Genomic DNA, 18,547 nt, shown 5'->3' with positions numbered 1-18,547 from the left:
GTTAGAGCATGCAATATCCATGTCCGGAATCCAGTCCAGACTGCAGGCAAGAAAGTTTCCATACTGTTGGGTATAAAGCGCCCAAGTGAAATACTTTTGGACAGTCTCAATCTAGTTTCTCAAAGGTAGATGTCTACGGTGCAAAATGGTATATATTTGGAGGCTTATTGAATGCAGTATTGGTTGCTTTTCTAGTGCTTAAGTTAAGTTACACTGCTCAGCAATGTATAGGAAGCTCCACATGGCTCAGTGTTGGGTCCCTTGCTGTTTGTGGTATATATTAATGATTTGGACTTAAATGTGGGAGGCATGGTTGGGACATTTGCTGATGATACAAAAATTGGCCGTGTAGTTGATAGTGAAGAGGATTGCTGTAGACTCCAGAATGATATCAATAGTTTGGTTGAGTGGACGGAAAAGTGGCAAATGGAATTCAATCCAGAAAAATGTGAGGTAATGCATTTGGGGAGGGCAAACAAAGCGAGGGAATACACAATAAACGGGAGGATATTGAAAGGGGTAGAAGAAGTGAGAGACCTTGGAGTGCATGTCCACAGGTCCCGGAATGTGGCAGGACAGGTAGACAGAGTGGTGAAGAAGGCATATGGATTGCTTTCCTTTATTGGCTGAAGTATAGAATTCAAAAGTAGGGATGTAATACTGGAACTATGTAAAACGCTGGTTTGGCCACAGCTGGAGTATTGTGTACAGTTCTGGTCACCAAATTATAGGAAGGACACAATTGCTCTGGAGAGAGTACAGAGGAGATTTACATGAATGCTGCCAGGACTTGAAAGTTGCAGCTATGAGGAAAGATTGGATCGGCCAGAGTTGTTTTCCTTCGAACAGAGGAGGCTGAGGGGTGACTTAATTGAGGTGTACAAAATTGTGAGGGGCCGAGATAAAGTAGACAGGAAGGACCTGTTTCCCCTAGCAGAGAGGTCAATTACCAGGGCGCACAGATTTAAGGTGATTGGTAAAAGGATTAGAGGGGACATGAGGAAAACTTTTTTCACCAAGGGTGGTGGGTGTTTGGAATTCACTGCCAGGAATGGTAGTGGAGGCAGAAACCCTCAACACATTTAAATGGTACCTGGACATGCACCTGAAGTGCTGTAACCTGCAAGGCTATGCACCAGGTGCTGGAAGGTGGGATTAGATTGGGCGGCTAGTTTTTTTCAGCCGGCGCAGACACGATGAGCTGAATGGCGGCCTCCTATGCCGTAATTTTTATATGGTTCTATTGTTCTAAGCTTTACTCAACTTATGGAAGTTCTGACCTAATAAGTTTCTGATGCTGGCACTGGATGCAAATGTGAAAAACATTAATTGCACAAAACTGATATTACTCACATCTCACGAGCTAGATGTCTTGAACTGTTGATGCCAATGGTAAAAGCTATTATAGACAGGAAGTTTTTTTTAAGATTAGATTAGAGATACAGCACTGAAACAGGCCCTTCGGCCCACCGAGTCTGTGCCGAACATCAACCACCCATTTATACTAATCCTACACTAATCCCATATTCCTACCAAACATCCCCACCTGTCCCTATATTTCCCTACCACCTACCTATACTAGTGACAATTTATAATGGCCAATTTACCTATCAGCCTGCAAGTCTTTTGGCTTGTGGGAGGAAACCGGAGCACCCGGAGAAAACCCACACAGACACAGGGAGAACTTGCAAACTCCACACAGGCAGTACCCGGAATCGAACCCGGGTCCCTGGAGCTGTGAGGCTGCAGTGCTAACCACTGCGCCACTGTGCCGCCCTTATAAAATAATTGTTATATAATTGTAATATAGCTTGTGCACTTTTAGAGAACAAAACTCAGAGGTGACAGTAGGCACTTTTCTTTCTGCTTATGTGAATCCTGGCACAGACTTAGCACCAACAAATTTTGATGGAAATTTGACATTTCATTACTTAGACTGATGAATAACTGCATTTCAGAAATCATGTAAATAAAATGGAGATACTACTGCCATAATAATAAAGACAGGAAGTTCGTTCTGGGGCTTTCAGATTATGATAAAGTGATTAATATTTTTGAAAGCCTCATAAATGAAAGTAAAATATTTAGCAGAGGAAAGTGCACTTTACCAACTAAGAACTTGAATTTACTGTGACAGAAATATTTTTTAAAAATTAATGGTGCAAACAAAGAACATAAAATCATTGTCATACTTTGGGGTTAGACATTCAATAGGCTGAAAAATAAGCTATTGCTGAAACCAGGATCATAACTTGGGCGGCACAGTGGCGCAGTGGTTAGCACCGCAGCCTCACAGCTCCAGCGACCTGGGTTCGATTCTGGGTACTGCCTGTGCGTGGGTTTTTGCTGGGTGCTCTGGTTTCCTGATGGGTAAATTGGCCATTGTAAATTGCCCCTAATGTAGGTAGGTGGTAGGAGAATGGTAGGGAATATGGGATTACTGTATGGTTAGAATAAATGGGTGGTTGTTGGTCAGCACAGACTTGGTGGGCCGAAGGGTCTGTTTCAGTGCTGTATCTCTATATATTAATGGAACAACCTGAAACACATTGAGGTGGAAAGAGTTTTCACATTGAGATGGAGTTGAATGGAACTGAAAACTTGCTGTCTATCTAATGAATGTTGGAGGAGGTACAGGAGGGTCCATATGTGTCTTTGTGCTGAAGCAAATGGGCCAGTGTTAATGAGCTAACCCCATGGCCTTCTATTACAATGATTTTCCAGCTTTTTGTACAATCAGCTAATAAGCCCATACTGTGTGCACAGACATAGTAAGCAATACTACAGCTTCCATAATCAAGACCACTAGAGGAATGCAGGCTATTACATTTTAGGGTTTTGCCATAGGTATTATTCTCAGGTTTAGCATCACAGACCACTTCCACAAATGACTTCACTTCCTATGAACTGGAATTATTTTTACCTAGGTAACTGTGGCCTGCGAAGGGAGCCTACTTCTTTGGCCTCCTTATCTCGAGAGACAATGGGTAAGCGCCTGGAGGTGGTCACTGGTGTGTGGAGCAGCGCCTGGAGTGGCTATAAAGGCCAATTCTAGAGTGACAGTCTCTTCCACAGGTGCTGCAGAAAAATTTGTTTGTCGGGGCTGTTACACAGTTGGCTCCCCCCTTGTACCTCTGTCTTTTTTCCTGCCAACTGCTAAGTCTCTTCGACTCGCCACACTTTAGCCCCGCTTTTATGGCTGTCCGCCAGCTCTGGCGAACGCTGGCAACTGACTCCCACGACTTGTGATCAATGTCACAGGATTTCATGTCGCGTTTGCAGACGTCTTTAAAGCAGAGACATGGACGGCCGATGGGTCTGATACCAGTGGCGAGCTCGCTGTACAATGTGTCTTTGGGGATCCTGCCATCTTCCATGCGGTTCACATAGCCAAGCCATCTCAAGCGCCGCTGATTCAGTAGTGTGTACAAGCTGGGGATGTTGGCCGCCTCGAGGACTTCTGTGTTGGAGATACGGTCCTGCCACCTGATGCCAAGTATTCTCTGGAGGCAGCGAAGATGGAATGAATTGAGACGTCGCTCTTGGCTGACATACGTTGTCCAGGCCTCGCTGCCATAGAGCAAGGTACTGAGGACACAAAGCCCTTATTCACTGTATTTCAGTCTGCTGGGTATATCACATGCCACCCTGACTTTGGAAGGCACTAGAATAAACATTCAATCAGCAACCTTTTGAACAATAAATAGACAGATGAATGGTAACAGTAACAAATTATATATTTACAGTAGTTATAGATTTAAGTATTCCTCCTCAGGTATTAGAAAAGAACAAAAAGTTTCTTGTACTGCACAAAAACCTAATGTAAAACTGAAACAAAATCTTGCATGGTTTTTCACTGCTAACCTACCACAGAGTGTCTGGTCTTCCCCTACATCTGATAGCTTCAGAATGATTGCAAAATTGGAGCAAGTTAATCTGAGGGAAAGCACCAAAAGTCCTTTGCAATTAAACTGGAACAAAGGAAATCCAAAGTGTATCTCTCATAACTACATTAGGGGTCAAATATTCGTACGATTCAAATACAGACAATGCTTGTTGGTCAGACATGGTCTTCCAGTGGATCTGTAGATTCGAATTCAATAGCTTGTTACTATGCCAGAACATTGTATCAAACTTCATTTCACACCTGGGTGGCCTATGAGATATTCTTACTGGTTGCTTTTGCAACAAAGCCAGCAGCTATCAGGTGATATCCTTTCAAATTAATTTTGTTTTATCCCCATAAGTACCATTAGGAAAAGAAAAAGTCAATTATACATTGTTATTTCCATCTCACATCCATTTAAATATCCAAATATTTCTTGTATGGTAATTTAGTTTTCCATTATAATCCACACAACTTTTTTTTGTAATTTATAGTCCAGTATCCCTTTGCCTTCTAATCTATCGGGTCCCAAGTGCACCTTTCTACCTAAAACTGTAGCCATCTAGCAATCATTCCTCCTCCACAAACTTCCCACCTACTCCATATTGGCAACATTAAATGTATTATTGATGCTGCCAAGGAAATTGGCAGACATATTGTGATGATATGCCTCTACTGGCTGAACATTAATAGAATGGGATTTTCCTGTTACAATGTGTTCCTGTTACACAATATGTGAGTCAGAAGGTCATGAGTTCAACACCCCCTCCAGAGACTTAAGTACAAGATCTAGGCTGGCACTCCAGTGTGGTACATAGGAGGTGCTGCACAGTTGGAGATGCTGTCTTTCAGATGAAACATTAAACCTAGGCCCCATCTGCCCTCTCAGATGGACATAAAGATCTCACAGCACTATTTCAAAGAAGAGCAGGGAAGTTCTCCCTGGTGTCCTGGCCAATATTTATCCCTCTACCGTTACTGAAACATATTATCTGATCATCAGCACATTGCTTTCTGTGGGACCGTGCATTGTGCAAATTGACTGCCACATTTCCTACATTACAACAGTGACCACACTTCAAAATTACTTCAATAGCCATAAAGTGCTTCAGAATGTCCTGAGGTTGTGAAAGGCACTCTATAAATGTAAGTTCTTCCCACCAGATGTACACATGGGTCAGAATTTAGTGAACCTGTTACAGGTCCTGGTGGCGGACCCAGAAGTGGGCGCCGTCGCCACTCGTCACATGTGCGGCTGGCCCACTGAGATCACACAGTGGGTGGCCAATTAGCATAATGGATGCACGGTGCCCGGCCAATCATGTGTTGGGGATGGATGGCGAGGCACCAATGATCTCATCAGCGGAGACAACGCAGGTGCTGGTGCCATCCTTAAAGTGCTGCCAGCCCTGCTTAAAATGGTGCTTTACTTACTGACTTTGCTGCTGCTTTGCCTTTAATGAAGTTTTGCCATTGCTGCTGCTGTTCTGCTGAGCCCTGCCTGGAGTCCCTCTGCTCCTGTTCTGCTGAGCCCTGCCTGGAGTCCCTCTGCTGCTGTACTGCTGTGCTGCTGCCTAAGGACTCAGAGGTCCAGGAGCTCTCCGGAAGGCAAGAGGGGCCATGTCAGACACAAAACACCGGGTGGCCCCATGGTTCAGCGATGCCTCCCTGGAGATTCTCCTCCCGGCTGCAAGGGAAAGGTGGGAGGTTTTCTTCCCCAGCGATGGTCAGGTGGGAGGACCTCTTCTTGCCAATCAAGCCTGGATGGAGATCGCAGAGGAGGTTAGAAGCCATGGGGTCACACCGGAACATGTGTACAATGCCGCAAGAGGGTCAATGACCTCCTTTGTTCTGCCAAGGTGACTGCTCCAAAACCCTCTCCTTTTTTAGGGATTGCAAGTGGCTGTGCAGGAGGAAGCGGGACATGGAAAGGGAGGCACCACAACAGTGCTGGCAGAGGGGGTTAGGCACCACCTTATCCTGACAGATGCATGGCTGCATCTCAGCCACAGGTCACCTTCTTTCACATTTCACCCCCATAACTCCCCGAGAACCGGGGGCAGCCTGAACTGTATGTGATGCCACATGAGGGGATGACACTAGCTGAACTTCATGTTGATCTCTCTGGAAAGTTTGACAATCTCCATCTTTCCACTTACGGGACACGGCGGCCCAAATCAGGAGAGAGGCAGCCCAAATCAGCAGCAGAATCCCAAATTTTTGGCCCCTCTCCACAGCAGAAGAAGAGGCTTTAGAATTGGCAGGGACCCAGGGCAGCCATGCCATTTCCAATGGAGAGATTGGAGTCTCCATACAAGAGAGTGAGGATTGTCTTCCATCAACGCACAGTTCACTTCTAGAGACCCACATAATGTATGGTTGGCATGACAAGATCTGCACAACCTAACGCACATATATTTGTGGTCTCTCATGCAGGTCAGAGTTCACAGGAGACTCAACCAGAAGGGAGCCAGACGTCCACTTCTGGAGCATTCACAGGATGTACGATCCCATGATTGCTGCACCTTCCACTGGTGCAGATACTTCCACCTCGGTGGGTTTTTGCTGAGCTGTAGAATCAGGGTCACAAGCTGGTAAGAGCACAGCACAGGCGGGCGAGCAGCTGGCTGGGGTGGAGACAGCTGAGGCCACTGACAGTTAGAGGACTGCGAGTGGCCAGGCCCATGCTGAGCCTTAGGCTGATGATGAGCCTGTGGTGTTGACAGCACAGGGCATGCTGGAGTTGCAGAGAGAGGTAAGGCAACATCTATCAGAGCTGCCAGAGGCAATGCACAGCCATGAGCGGACAATGGAGGAGTCCATCCATGCCACGATTGCTGCTATGTCTTTGGCCTGTAATGGCTTCCTCCATTGAGAGGTTGGCAACCCTCAAGAAGAGCAAGATCCCACAGATGCGTGCAGACCTGCATGCCATCATCTTGGCCATGAACTCGACACAGCAGTGGCAAGGCAAAAGAAGGACGAGGTGCCTGGAGTCTTCTCCAGCTCCTCGTCCTTCTATGTTCAGCAGGAAGGTTCAACTGGACCTTGAAAGGGGGGAAGAGAGGCTGGACTCCACAGCTGGGGCTCCCCTCAGGGTACTCCCAAGTATGGACACCGGCTCCTCAGCCCCTCCACCAGTGAGACAAGTTCCAGTAGACTTGATGCCTAAGGACAGTCCTGCACCTGTGCAGGAAACCTTCAGGCAGCTGGGGCCCTCCAGGCCTCAGGCAGTCAGAGGACGGCTGCCGGTCATCACTGTTGCCTGAGCAACAGCCTGCCTCCAGCCTAGCTGCTAGTGCTGGGTTCACATTTTGTAGAAGCACTCCTAAACGTAAGAAAAGCACCTAGACACACTTGGGGGATTCATGGATGTTTGATATCTGACATGTGATGCTTCATATAAAGTTCTTTTGTTCAAGCCATTAACTTTCATTCTGTAAAAGCGATTATTCTATCATGCCTTAATTGTGAGCTGCTGACTTCACCCTTTCCCCCTTAGAGCAATTCCAATGTAAGCACAGCCCTCATTTGAATATGATCTCCCATGGGCATGAGCGTTTGTTTCAGCTGGGTGCTAGGCATGGAACACAAATGGAAAGGAGGCGACAAATGACATGCATTGAGGTGAGTCTTTATTGAATTCTCTGACATCAGGGTGGCTGGAAGCAGGTATTTGAGATTGTCTCTTGCCTCCTTGGCACGTCACTCAGTCTGCATGGCCATTGGTGCAAGGGCTTCAACATCCAGTGCTGCTTGCTCATCTCCCTCCTCCACCTCCTCCCTGTCGGTTGAGGAGTGTCACTTAGACATCTCATCTTCATGCAAGGCCTCCTCCCTCTGCAGTGCTAGATTGTGCAAAGCACAGCAGGCCACCACGATACACAAGACCCTTGCTGGCGCATTCTGCAGGGCTCCACTGGATCGAACTGGGCAGCGGAATTTCATTTTCAGCAGCCCAAAGGCCTGCTCAATTTTCTCTCGGGTGGAGCTGTGGTAAGTGTTGTACCTCTCCTTGGTTGCATTGCGAGGAATCCTCACAGGTCTGAGTAGACAAGTCTTCAATGAGTAGCCCTTGTCCCTGAGAATCCATCCCTGAAGGCGAGCTGGAGGCCTGTAAAGCTGTGACACCTGGTCCGGGTCTGCACATAGTCATCAGTCCTCTTGAACAGGCCATTGGTTACCTCCTTAATGCAGCAGTGGGCTGCTTCCTGAGAGACCCCACACATGTCTGTGGTGGATCCTTGGAATGATCTAGATGCGTAAATGTTTAGTGCCACTGTGATCTTCAGGACCACTGGCGTAGGTTGCCCCCAAATCCAACAGGTAACAACTTGTCCTGCAGCAGGGCGCATAAGTCGGTGACGGCCTGCCTGGAGAGGACTAGTCTTCACTGACAATGCCTCTCGGACATTTGGAGATAGCTGATTTGAGTCCGGTAAACTCTCTGGCACAGGTGGGCCCTTCTTGGCATGGCCAGCTGCTGTTTTCGTGGAGCTTCACAGGCAGGTGCAGCTGCCTCCTGGCCCTCCCTCTGTTGGAGGCGTTGCATCATGTCAAGGGGGTCCAAAAAGACAGGGCTTCTGAGACCCATGCCAAGTGCCTAATGGGCCTCCAGAATGCTGTCAATGCAGATAAAATCCTGCCCTGTGAACTGAGCTCTTGCAACTTCCCCCAGCAGACCCCCTGATGGCCGTCACTGCTCAGCCTTGCTGATGACCATCCCTCTCATCCAGCATTATGGACAACCACAAATCTCACCCAACAGTTTGGTTAACAGATAAAGCCACACACAAACAAGGACCCCCCCCCCCACCCCTACTGCACAAACCCTCAGACTCCGACCCCCGCTTGCAGAAACCCCCAGACCCCGACCCTGACCCCGAAGCCTCTCGCTTCGGTGCTGACAGCTTTTAATGGTCGTGAACCTGAAGGCACGTGAGTGCTGCCTGCCATCCACTAAATCACAAGCCCACCATTAAATCGATTGTGAATTAGATGCAAATAATTTACAATTACCTGCTCAGCCAATTTCAAGTACATTCCGGTCACATCAAGGCAGCAATGCCGCCTTGATGCTTTCCCCACTGCTGACTAAATCCAGAACCGACATCGCGGCACCAGATTTCTGGACGGACACTTCTGATGCAATTCTCCGTGCTCCCATGCCATCATTCCCACTTCAACTGGCCGCACAAAATTCTGTCCATGGATATGTGGGTACAGTCTACAGAACCAAAGACATTGGCCGTTGAGGAACAGCAAACAGTTTCTCTGTGATTCTCTGTTGGTACTACATGTCTTGGAAACTCATGAGCAAAGCAGCAGTGATATGACCTATAACTTGTAACATTGCTGAGAATATGAGAAAATAGATAAGAGATTAAGAGCGGATAAGGAAAGCTAAGGAAGTATGAGGAAAGAATTTTCACAAGCATCCAAAGGAAGAGTGAAATATTTTGCAAGTATGAGTAAAAAGAGAATAATTGAAAGCAAGATGACACTGCTGTTATGACCAGGTGAGAAGGGGTCTAGGGGTTCCCTCTCAACCTTTGCCTAGTTTAACCGTAACAGGGTTTAATTTTAGAAACAGTGTTTTTAGCTCCACCTTAGTGAATCCTTATTCACTGCTCCAATTGTAAGGCAAAGAAATCAAACAGGTTTCCTTAGATTTAAAGAAGAAAGGTAGAAGTTTATTAATCTTAAACTCTAATCCGGTTAACGACTACTAATATGCAACGCGACCACGCTAGCATGCATACGTTATGAACACACACGCGCAGATAGAGACAGAAAAAGTAGAAGGAATAAAGGGGATAAGTTTGAGGCAGTATCTGGTAGTTACAGTCCTTTAAGTTCAATGTGGAGTATTTGCTTGCCGGTAAGACTTGCAATTCGTTGGGGCCCAGTTCATGCTTCAACTTGTTCCAGTGTAGGAGTCTATTCTCTGTTGAGGTTTGTGTGTCTTCCATGGGTCCGGTAGCTTGAGGAGAAAGCGAGAGAGAGACAGCCAGGCGAGAGACTTGCTTGTTTCAGGTTCAGTTGCACACTGCCTTCTGAATTCAAACTGGCCTGCGGCTAGTTCAAAAAGTCTGGACTAACCAGTTAGTCATGTGATCAGCTGGTTTAACCAGTCCTGGCTCTGTTGATTGTATCATCTTAGCAGGGTCTGAAATGCACTTCCTTACACTGTCAATGTCTGGTGATAAAAGTCATTTGGGTTAATTGGAGCAGGGAATAGCCCTTTGTCTCCACAAGCAGCGTCTCTGAGTATGCAAATGTCTTTCCAGCCCAGGGTCTGGTGATCTTCAATCAAGTTATTTTTTCACTCCAGCAACAGTTTTTAAAATCAATGTTCATATGACAAAATTAATATGCCTCATTCTTGCCAGGTGGGGTTCTGCATGACACTGCTAAGAGAGAACATTTGTAGATGATGATCAAAAAAACCAAAGCATTTAATAAGTATTTCACATCAGTCTTTACTAAAGAGGAGGCTATCCAATGTCAGCTGTGGCTTATTTTATATCACTTTCATCTCTAAGCTAGAAGGTTGTGGGTTCAAGTCCCATTCCAGAGATCTGAGCATAAAATCTAGGCTCATATTCTAGTGTGGTACTGAGGGAAGTGCTGCAGTATTGAAGGTTCTGTCTTTCTTCTAAGATATTTAAGTAGGTGGATGTAAACGATCCGATGGCACTATTTTGTAGAAGAGCAGCCAAATTCTCTCTGGTGTCCTGGCCAATATTTATTCCTCCAGCGCCATCACTAAAATAGAATGGGTCAGAATTTTCTGTCAAAATAACAGCAAGGCTAATGGAACTTCTCGTTATTTATGAGTGAATGATACAACAACTTCAAGCGAAGAGCAGATGCATCATTAAATGTGAATATCCAAAAGTTGCTGTCCGAGTTCCTCCACTGTTAGCTTTGTAAAAACAATATCTTGCCCTTAGCCTCCCTGATGTTTTAGTAACTTATTGTATTTTAAAAATGGCAAATTTTAAATTTTATTTTCTTACTTCTCTGCCTCTTTATTCTCTCAATCCAATCTTTCTTTCCCTCTGATTATTTCTCTTTCTGTCCTTGATTTGACATTTAGTTCACCTCCTTAAATTCATCCTCCTTCCCACTCCTTGTTGTGTTTATTTCCCAATCCTTAAATCTCATTAGTTAAGGAGATACACAGCTGCTGTCCCTGTTAACTCAGGTCGCAGATGGTCTGTTTCCTCACTGTGCCATTATCAGCTCACACTTTGAGCAACTTTGTGGGTCAAAGATTTTTGAGCTGATGGGTACAGGAGCAAGTCTAATCAAAGGCAGACATGATTAACTGCCCTGCTACAACAAATTTTGGCCCATTATCATATTGGGATCTTGCTGTGCAGAAACTGGCTTTGACTTTCCTACATTAAAACAGGAATCCACTTCAAAAGTACTGCATTGGCTGTAAAGTGCTTTGGGATGGTCTGAGGTCATGAAGGCACTATATATATGCAAGTCTTCTCTTTCCTTTTTTCAGAGAGGAGGTGAATGCTGAAGTGATTGAGATCAAAATAAAAAAATTCTCACAGATAAAGAAAATGTTTAGATAAGTTAGTTAGGCTAAAGGAAGATAAATTACTAGGGCTGAATAGAATATGCCCTAGGATCCTGCGAGGGATAAGTGAGGAAATTGCTGAGGTCCTAGTAATAATATTTCAGGACTCTATTGGGTGTGGATGTGTGTCCAAGGACTGCAGAGTGATTAACATAGTCTCCATATTGAAAGAAAGACAGAGCTATCTGTGTAAGTACAGGCCAGTTAGCTTAGCATCTGTGGTAGATAAAATTTTAGGGTCCTGTTAGGATGAAATTACCACATATTTAGATAAAGAGAAAAGAGTTAAAAGTCGCTAACAAGGATCTGAACCATGGATCTTAAAAGGGATGATTGAGGGACAAGTTTCGTAGAATTCATACTGTACATGGACTTTAGGAGAGCTTTCGACAAGGTACCATGTGTGAAAATATTAGTGAAGATATGGAATTAGGGGCAGGATAGGAAACTGAATTAAAAATTGTTCAGAAGAAAGAAAACAGAGTTGGTCGTCTTGACAGTATTTGAGATTGGTCAGAATTGGATAATGGGGTCCTGTGGGGCTCTGTTCTGGGGCAATTCTGTTCACTATATAGCAATGTTTTGGATTTAGGCTCAGAGGAAATGTTTTAAAAATTTGCAGATGATACCAGAATAGCAAGTATAGTTAATTCTTTAGAAGACTAAAGGAAGATGCAAAAATGGACTAAAAAGTGGCAAATGGAAAAGAAAAATGTCTGAGTGGGAGATGATACATGGTACAACGAAAACTAAAAAGGAAGAAATACTAAGAGCTATGCAGATTGTAGGGTTTGATGGAAGCATTTAAAGTTATGAAAGGATGGGACAGGATAGATAGAAATAGATTATTTTTTAGAGGGGTCTAGAACAAGGGTCCATAGATTAAAGATTGAATGTAAGAGATTTAGAACGGAGTCCAGGAGAATTGTGAGGCTATGGCGGTCACTTCCAGGATTTGTGTTTAAGGCAGAAACAATGTTGACGTTCAAGATTGGACAGGATAGGTGGATAAAGGAAAAGAAGATATGTGAACAGGATGGGTAAATGCGACTAGGACTATTTGTTCATGAGGGTAAATGCCGACATGGATTGGTTAGGCCGAATGGCCTGTTTCTGTGTTGTAACTTTTATATATTTCTTTACCTGCTGTTTAGTATTGATCTAGCAAGGATCTGAAAAGTGGCAACAATGCAGAAGGTGAATACTGTGTTCTTTGTTCTTGGCACCAGCAACATATAATTCCCATTATAGAAGGTTAAACAGAACCTCTCGGTTAAATCTAAATCAATGGAAACAGTGCATGTGAAACCAGTAAGTAAACCTAAACATTGTCTGTAAATAATGGGAGATGTCTTTCTCTTTCCATTATTCAGGTGAGCCAGCACTAGCCATCCACCATCTGTACTCAGTGCCACAACTATTCCAATGGAGAATGGAAAAATATTTAGAAAATTGCCATAAATAATTCTTTAGATGAAATCCTATTTGTGTGAAATGAAGCAAGACACCTAATTTACATACATGTGAACAAAATGCAGTCAAACACCAAAATGTCGCATGCTAAGTAGACCAATATATGATCTGTCAAATTGAGGATACAGCACTTTAATTTCTTTCTTTTGTGCTTATTCAGGCAAGAGGTATCAGCTTTGGGGAATGAAGGACTTACCGGCTTTGGCATCCTGTATCAGCATCAAGTATTCTAAGATTATATATAGCATTGACTAGATGCAAAGAGAAAGTCCATCTTTTCAGCCCCCAATATTATTCCTCAGTCACATTGTCTTTAGGTTATCCTTGCCATACCTGTTATAAAATTTTCTTACACCAATCACAGTCATGGGGCTGAATTTTGTTGAGCTCCCAATGTCGGGCTCCGTGGTGTGGGGGGAGGGGGGCCGGAAGATCGCAGTGGCAGCGGCCCGCCACGGAGCGTGACGCCAGGATTGCCGGGCCCAATCTTCCCGGTAGCGACAAGGTTCCATGGCAGACCCTGCTGCTCAGCGACCGGACCGACTTTAAATATTTAAATAAACCTCAGGAATACATTTACCTACAATTCCCCGCGATCTTACCAGCTGTCCGGGATCTTCTGTGCGACAGGGGGCACTCGTGTGCCTTCACTTTCCAGTCCAGGGAAAGCTGGCATCACTGAAGTCGGAAGGGGGGAGCTTAGGATTTTTAGTTTAGTTGGGAGGTGGTGGGGGGGGGTGTGCGGTGAACAGGGTCAACTCTAGTGTGGGGGTGGGAGGAAGGGGTGACCTCGGCACTTTGTGCAATTGTGAGTGGGAGAGGTCAAATGTTCAATGTAAGTGTTTTGGAGGGGAAATGGGGCAGCCATTGATTTTCATTGTATTGGTTGGGGTACAGGTCAGAAACTTAATTACAGTATAGTGGGAGGAGTAGGGGGCTCAACTGTGCAGGTCTGGCAGCCCTTTAAAAATGGCACCAGCGCCTGCGCAGAGACAGCTGATGCCGTTAACGCTTCGCAGAGCCCGCTCCCACCATGTGATTGGGGGGACAGCCTGTTCTGCATATTTAAATGAGCCGCCATGTGCTATTTAAAGCCAGTCTGGTTGCTGAGGGGCGGGGTGGGCGGGGGCTGCCATGGAGCCTTGTCGCCGCCGGGAAGATTGGGCCCGGCTCTGTAGCGGGTCGCTGCCACTGCGATATTCCGGTGGCATGGTGGCACGAGGCCCATGTTTGTGGGCCGCCATTTTTTTGCCTGTCATCAGAAGTGACAGCTGGAAAAGAAAATTCAACCAAGGTTTCTTTCAGTAAGATTGACAGTTATTGATATATTACGAGCTGTTTTTTGCTGTATGGAATTGCAGCCATTAGAAATGAGATCAGGACTTTTCAAAGTTATTTCTCTCATAGCCCTCACAGCTTCTCAGTTTGAATTGGATTTAGACCCATAGCTCAGAGGTGATAGGGTGGTGCGCAAATCCAATGTGTAATTTGGTCCCCAATACATCCTACTTTTAACACAGAATTTAGCCTACATTCTCTATGCTGATTCATCGGAATCCAATCGTTAAACAACCATTTTTAAACAGCCTGGAGATGGCAGGAGAATCTGTCACAGTCTGATTCTTATACCCACTTTGATCTTCCTTTTTTTTTAACTTTATGATTTTCACATGATTTTTGCATCTGTGCCAGTTTGATCTGCTCAGAATCAGTATACGGAAACGTAGGTGTAACAGCCCCATGGTGGCTCATTATCATGTTTCCTGGTGGGCATGGAAACATGCTTGGTGAAATGAAAAATGACTCCACACCAGTTATTCTCTGATAGCTTTAGAAATCATTCACCCTGTGGCAGAACAAGGCTTACCTTTCAATAACCCTCCTTTTCACATTGTGGTTTTGCCCCTGCCTGAAGGTAGCTTAGTATTTTTTTAAGGTTTCCAGGGTAACTCAGCATTTCAAGCACACTTTATTGGCACACCCTCCCAATTTGTGCTGACAAGCACTCCACAGAGTCCTAAATCAAGTGCTGTTAAAACACTATCTGTCTACGTTTTAATCAGTTCTGCGTATTTTTCAACTTCATGGTACTCGGGTTACTTTTTGAAATTTAATTTTAGTTTTGCAAAGATAGAGAATAAAACACAGGCACATAATGCCTGAACAATTTGTTTATTCTTAATATTTTGTTCTGTCTCATATCACTGGTCTGTCGAGAACAAGTTCAGTTTTTGTAGCACTACATTAAAAGCAACTAAATCAGCTATTTGGAATAATCTAATGCAAATTGACCCTAGACCAGAGCTGAGTCACGACTTTTCAGGAGTTGAGACATACAGTATCTTTAGTAGATGTAGATTCATATTTATTGATCAACAAGGAACATATTTCTCTTACTGTGAAATCCAGGTGACTGCCAAGATTTGTGCGGGACCCCACCAAGTCTGAAAAGGAGAGATGACAAGGTAAATCGAGAAGGTAAATCAACTATGCCACCCTGGGTGGTGCAAGGTAGATCATAAGATAATTCCCTAAACTAGAGAGGCAGACAAATGGTGAGTCAACCTGGAATGTTTGAGTGTATATGCTATAGGCAGGTCTTGACATGAGAATGAACCAAAGAGCGGAAAACTTAAAAAAAATAAGGGGGAAAATATATTTAAAATGCATTGAGTCACATAGAGCTCCTGGGTTGAATATATCAAGGGGTAAGTTTCTTTCCATCATTTAGGCATCATTTCTATTATTGATTTCTAGAGAAATGTGTTTCTAAATATTTTGGCCTCAGTAACCGAGAAGAGAATTTACAATGTTCTCCTCTTACCAAGAAGTAGACATCGAGTGCTGCTTTAGGCAGCTGCTCTCTGTCATTGATGTGTGTCCTTTCTCTTTCTCATGGGGGAGCCAGAGGAAGAGAACACAGTCTAAGCTTGGCAAAACAATTAGTGTGAGTGTGAACCGGGAATCCTGTTTTATATTTAAGCTGACTGTTACAATCAAGGGAGGAGGGTTAAAGGGCTTCCCTCTTTTCACTCTCCTTGTAAGACCACAACAGGTAAAATTCTTTCTCAAAGTGGATGTACTGATCAATTCAGTAGGTGTTTGGTTCTTGTTATGATCATAGCAAGTAAGTAATCAGACAGGTTTTCTTGAGTTAATAAAGAAAGAGGTTAACTTTATTGTACCTAAACTAAACTAATAAAATAATAAACCATGCGCCAACTTTCATTCTCTCACACACACAAAAGGTTACAGAGTAGGGAAAGGTTGATTGATTGAGTTACAGTCCATAAAAAAGTATACAGTCTGTGGAGTTTGGTGATTCGGCTGGCTTCTAGCCTGAGGCTTTTAGTTTGAAGAGGTAGATGACTGGTTCAGTGAGTCTCTTGGAGATAGCGATGCAGATGATTTCCTCCAACGGGGTTTCTGATTGTAGCTGGAGTATGCAAAGATGGTCAGTCAACAAGCAGGATTTAAAAGCTGTCAAGCTAGAATGGAGAGAAACAGGGAGGGGGGAGCGGGGGGGACCCCCACTTAGGGTCTGCTCATGTCAGAGTCCAGTTTCTTCTCTGCTGCAGAGAAAACACCAGCTTAAAACCACAGATGGGGAGGGCTGGTCACATGACAGTCACTCAGTCATTCAAACACAGCAATTAGCAGTATTTCTCTGTTTGCTGAAAAGAACAGCTAGTTCCTTTAAACTTCCTGGTTCTTGGTTCTTGCTGGGAAATGCACAGATATTTTGTCTTCCTCCTCAGTCCTTTGCAACATAGGATACAGTGTTGCAAACTCGGTGATCATCTTAAGCTCCCAACAGTCGTCATTTTTAAAATGTTCTTAAATTTCTTCAAAAAAATATAAATTCAGATCTCCAGTCGGTGGATTAAAGAAAATTATTTTTCAACAAAACACATTAGCTTGTGATTAGTAACATGACCTTGTTGCCAACGTTAGCTAATGAATAAAGAAATTTAAATCCCCCATGTTATGTTTTTAGAAAAAACTGAATGCCGTTTGGGTACTTTCACATGTTATAACAGTATGTTTCTGGACTTCCTGACTGGGTAACCCTGTGACTAAATACTAATTATTGTACCTCATTGGGTTTGCACACTTATTCTTAAACCTCTTGAGAATGAAGTTTCAATCCAGCTCAGACTGAAAGGATGTAAGTCTCCCTGTCTGTGTCTTCCTCCTTCTCTGTTGAGTGTCAGGGTCTTGCGTGAAATAAAGTTGGGTAGTTTCAATCAGTATTCCACTGGGTGTAAACCTAAAATTTAGCTAACCATAATATAATCCAAAATTAGCAGTTGTATTCAAAAAGGCAATATCAACGGTTGATGAAAAGTGGATAAGTGAATAGCATGCAGTTGCGGATGCTCTTGTATGTTTAGGACTGAGGCACAGTTGGGGGTTGATTTCCTTTCTGCACTTACAGCAGTAAAATTATAAATGTGTTTACTAAGAATATATTTACGATTTTTCTACACCTGTTAGAGAAATTAAATATTCTCCTTGGTTTAGATAAAGTGGAGGTGGTTTTACTCTGCACCTGCCCTTGCTGGACCAGACCTGGGAAGTTCAGTTCTGATTATGTGACAGGAGAAGAAATGTGTTCCATTCCCACTATTAACATTTCTTAACTTGATTAGCATAAGAATTCACTGAAAACTGAGCATATTTTTAAAAGAACAATCTTGCCATTCTGTAGGAATTTGTTCCTTTTGTAAAGGCAGTGGATGCTTTCATTTAAAATTTACCATATTACTTCAATCTTGGTATGCATAATATATGTATAATTAAAAACAAGTGGCAGTGTGGTACATCCATGAATTTGGACTAATGTCTCTTCTCTGATGTAGGTACATGCACTATATCAATACCACCAAGCCACACAGGAAGGGGCCATGTTCAATTCTTGATCTTTGCTGAATTCGCTGATTTCAGCCAGGGTACAGTTGAGCTACCATCCACTTTTTGTGGGAGAGAGTTCCACAATTCTACCACCCTCTCCTAACTTCTCTCCTGAATGGCCTGGTTCTGATTTTAAGGTTATGTCCCCTTGTCTTAGACTCCCCCACCAACAGAAAAAGTTTCAGTCTGCTCTATTAATTCCTTTCAAAATCCTAAAATCCTCAATGACATCATATTTAACCTTTTTATATTCCAAGCCTAATTTATGTAATCTCCTCATTATTTAATCCATTGAGTCCCAGTAGCATTCTGGTGAATCAGGACTGCAATATTTCCAAAGCCACTATATCCTTTCTAAGGTGTAATGGTCAGAACAGTACATAGTGCTCCAGGGCTTTGTATAGCAGCAGCAAAGCTCCCTCCCCTTTATATTCTAGCCCTCTAATTACAAACACTAACATTCCATTAGCCTGTTTGATTTTTTTTTGTACCTGATAACTACATTTTAGTGATCTGTGTACAAGAACCCCTAAATCTCTTTGGACCTCCATTGTTCCTAGCTTTGCATTATTTAAAATGCTTAGATCTATAAGTTAATGGTCCAAAATTAATGATTTCTCATTTAGCTTTGTTGAAATACATGTGCCACAGTTGGGAAGGGCAACATGCAGGAG

At 43.8% G+C, this 18,547-nt stretch overlaps 1 non-coding gene across 1 annotated transcript; it reads left to right on the top strand.

The window, feature by feature from the left end:
* Positions 1–15,673: 15,673 nt before the first annotated feature.
* On the top strand, positions 15,674–15,894 carry LOC137368120 (small nucleolar RNA U3). Its single transcript, XR_010974349.1, has one exon. It is a non-coding gene; the product is annotated as a small nucleolar RNA U3 (small nucleolar RNA).
* Positions 15,895–18,547: the final 2,653 nt, after the last annotated feature.

Source organism: Heterodontus francisci, chromosome 3 (genome assembly GCF_036365525.1).
Source record: "Heterodontus francisci isolate sHetFra1 chromosome 3, sHetFra1.hap1, whole genome shotgun sequence".
In the NCBI taxonomy this organism is placed as follows: Eukaryota; Metazoa; Chordata; class Chondrichthyes; order Heterodontiformes; family Heterodontidae; genus Heterodontus; species Heterodontus francisci.
Note: the sequence above shows the minus strand (reverse complement) of the source record. Positions and strands in the feature narration are given on the sequence as shown.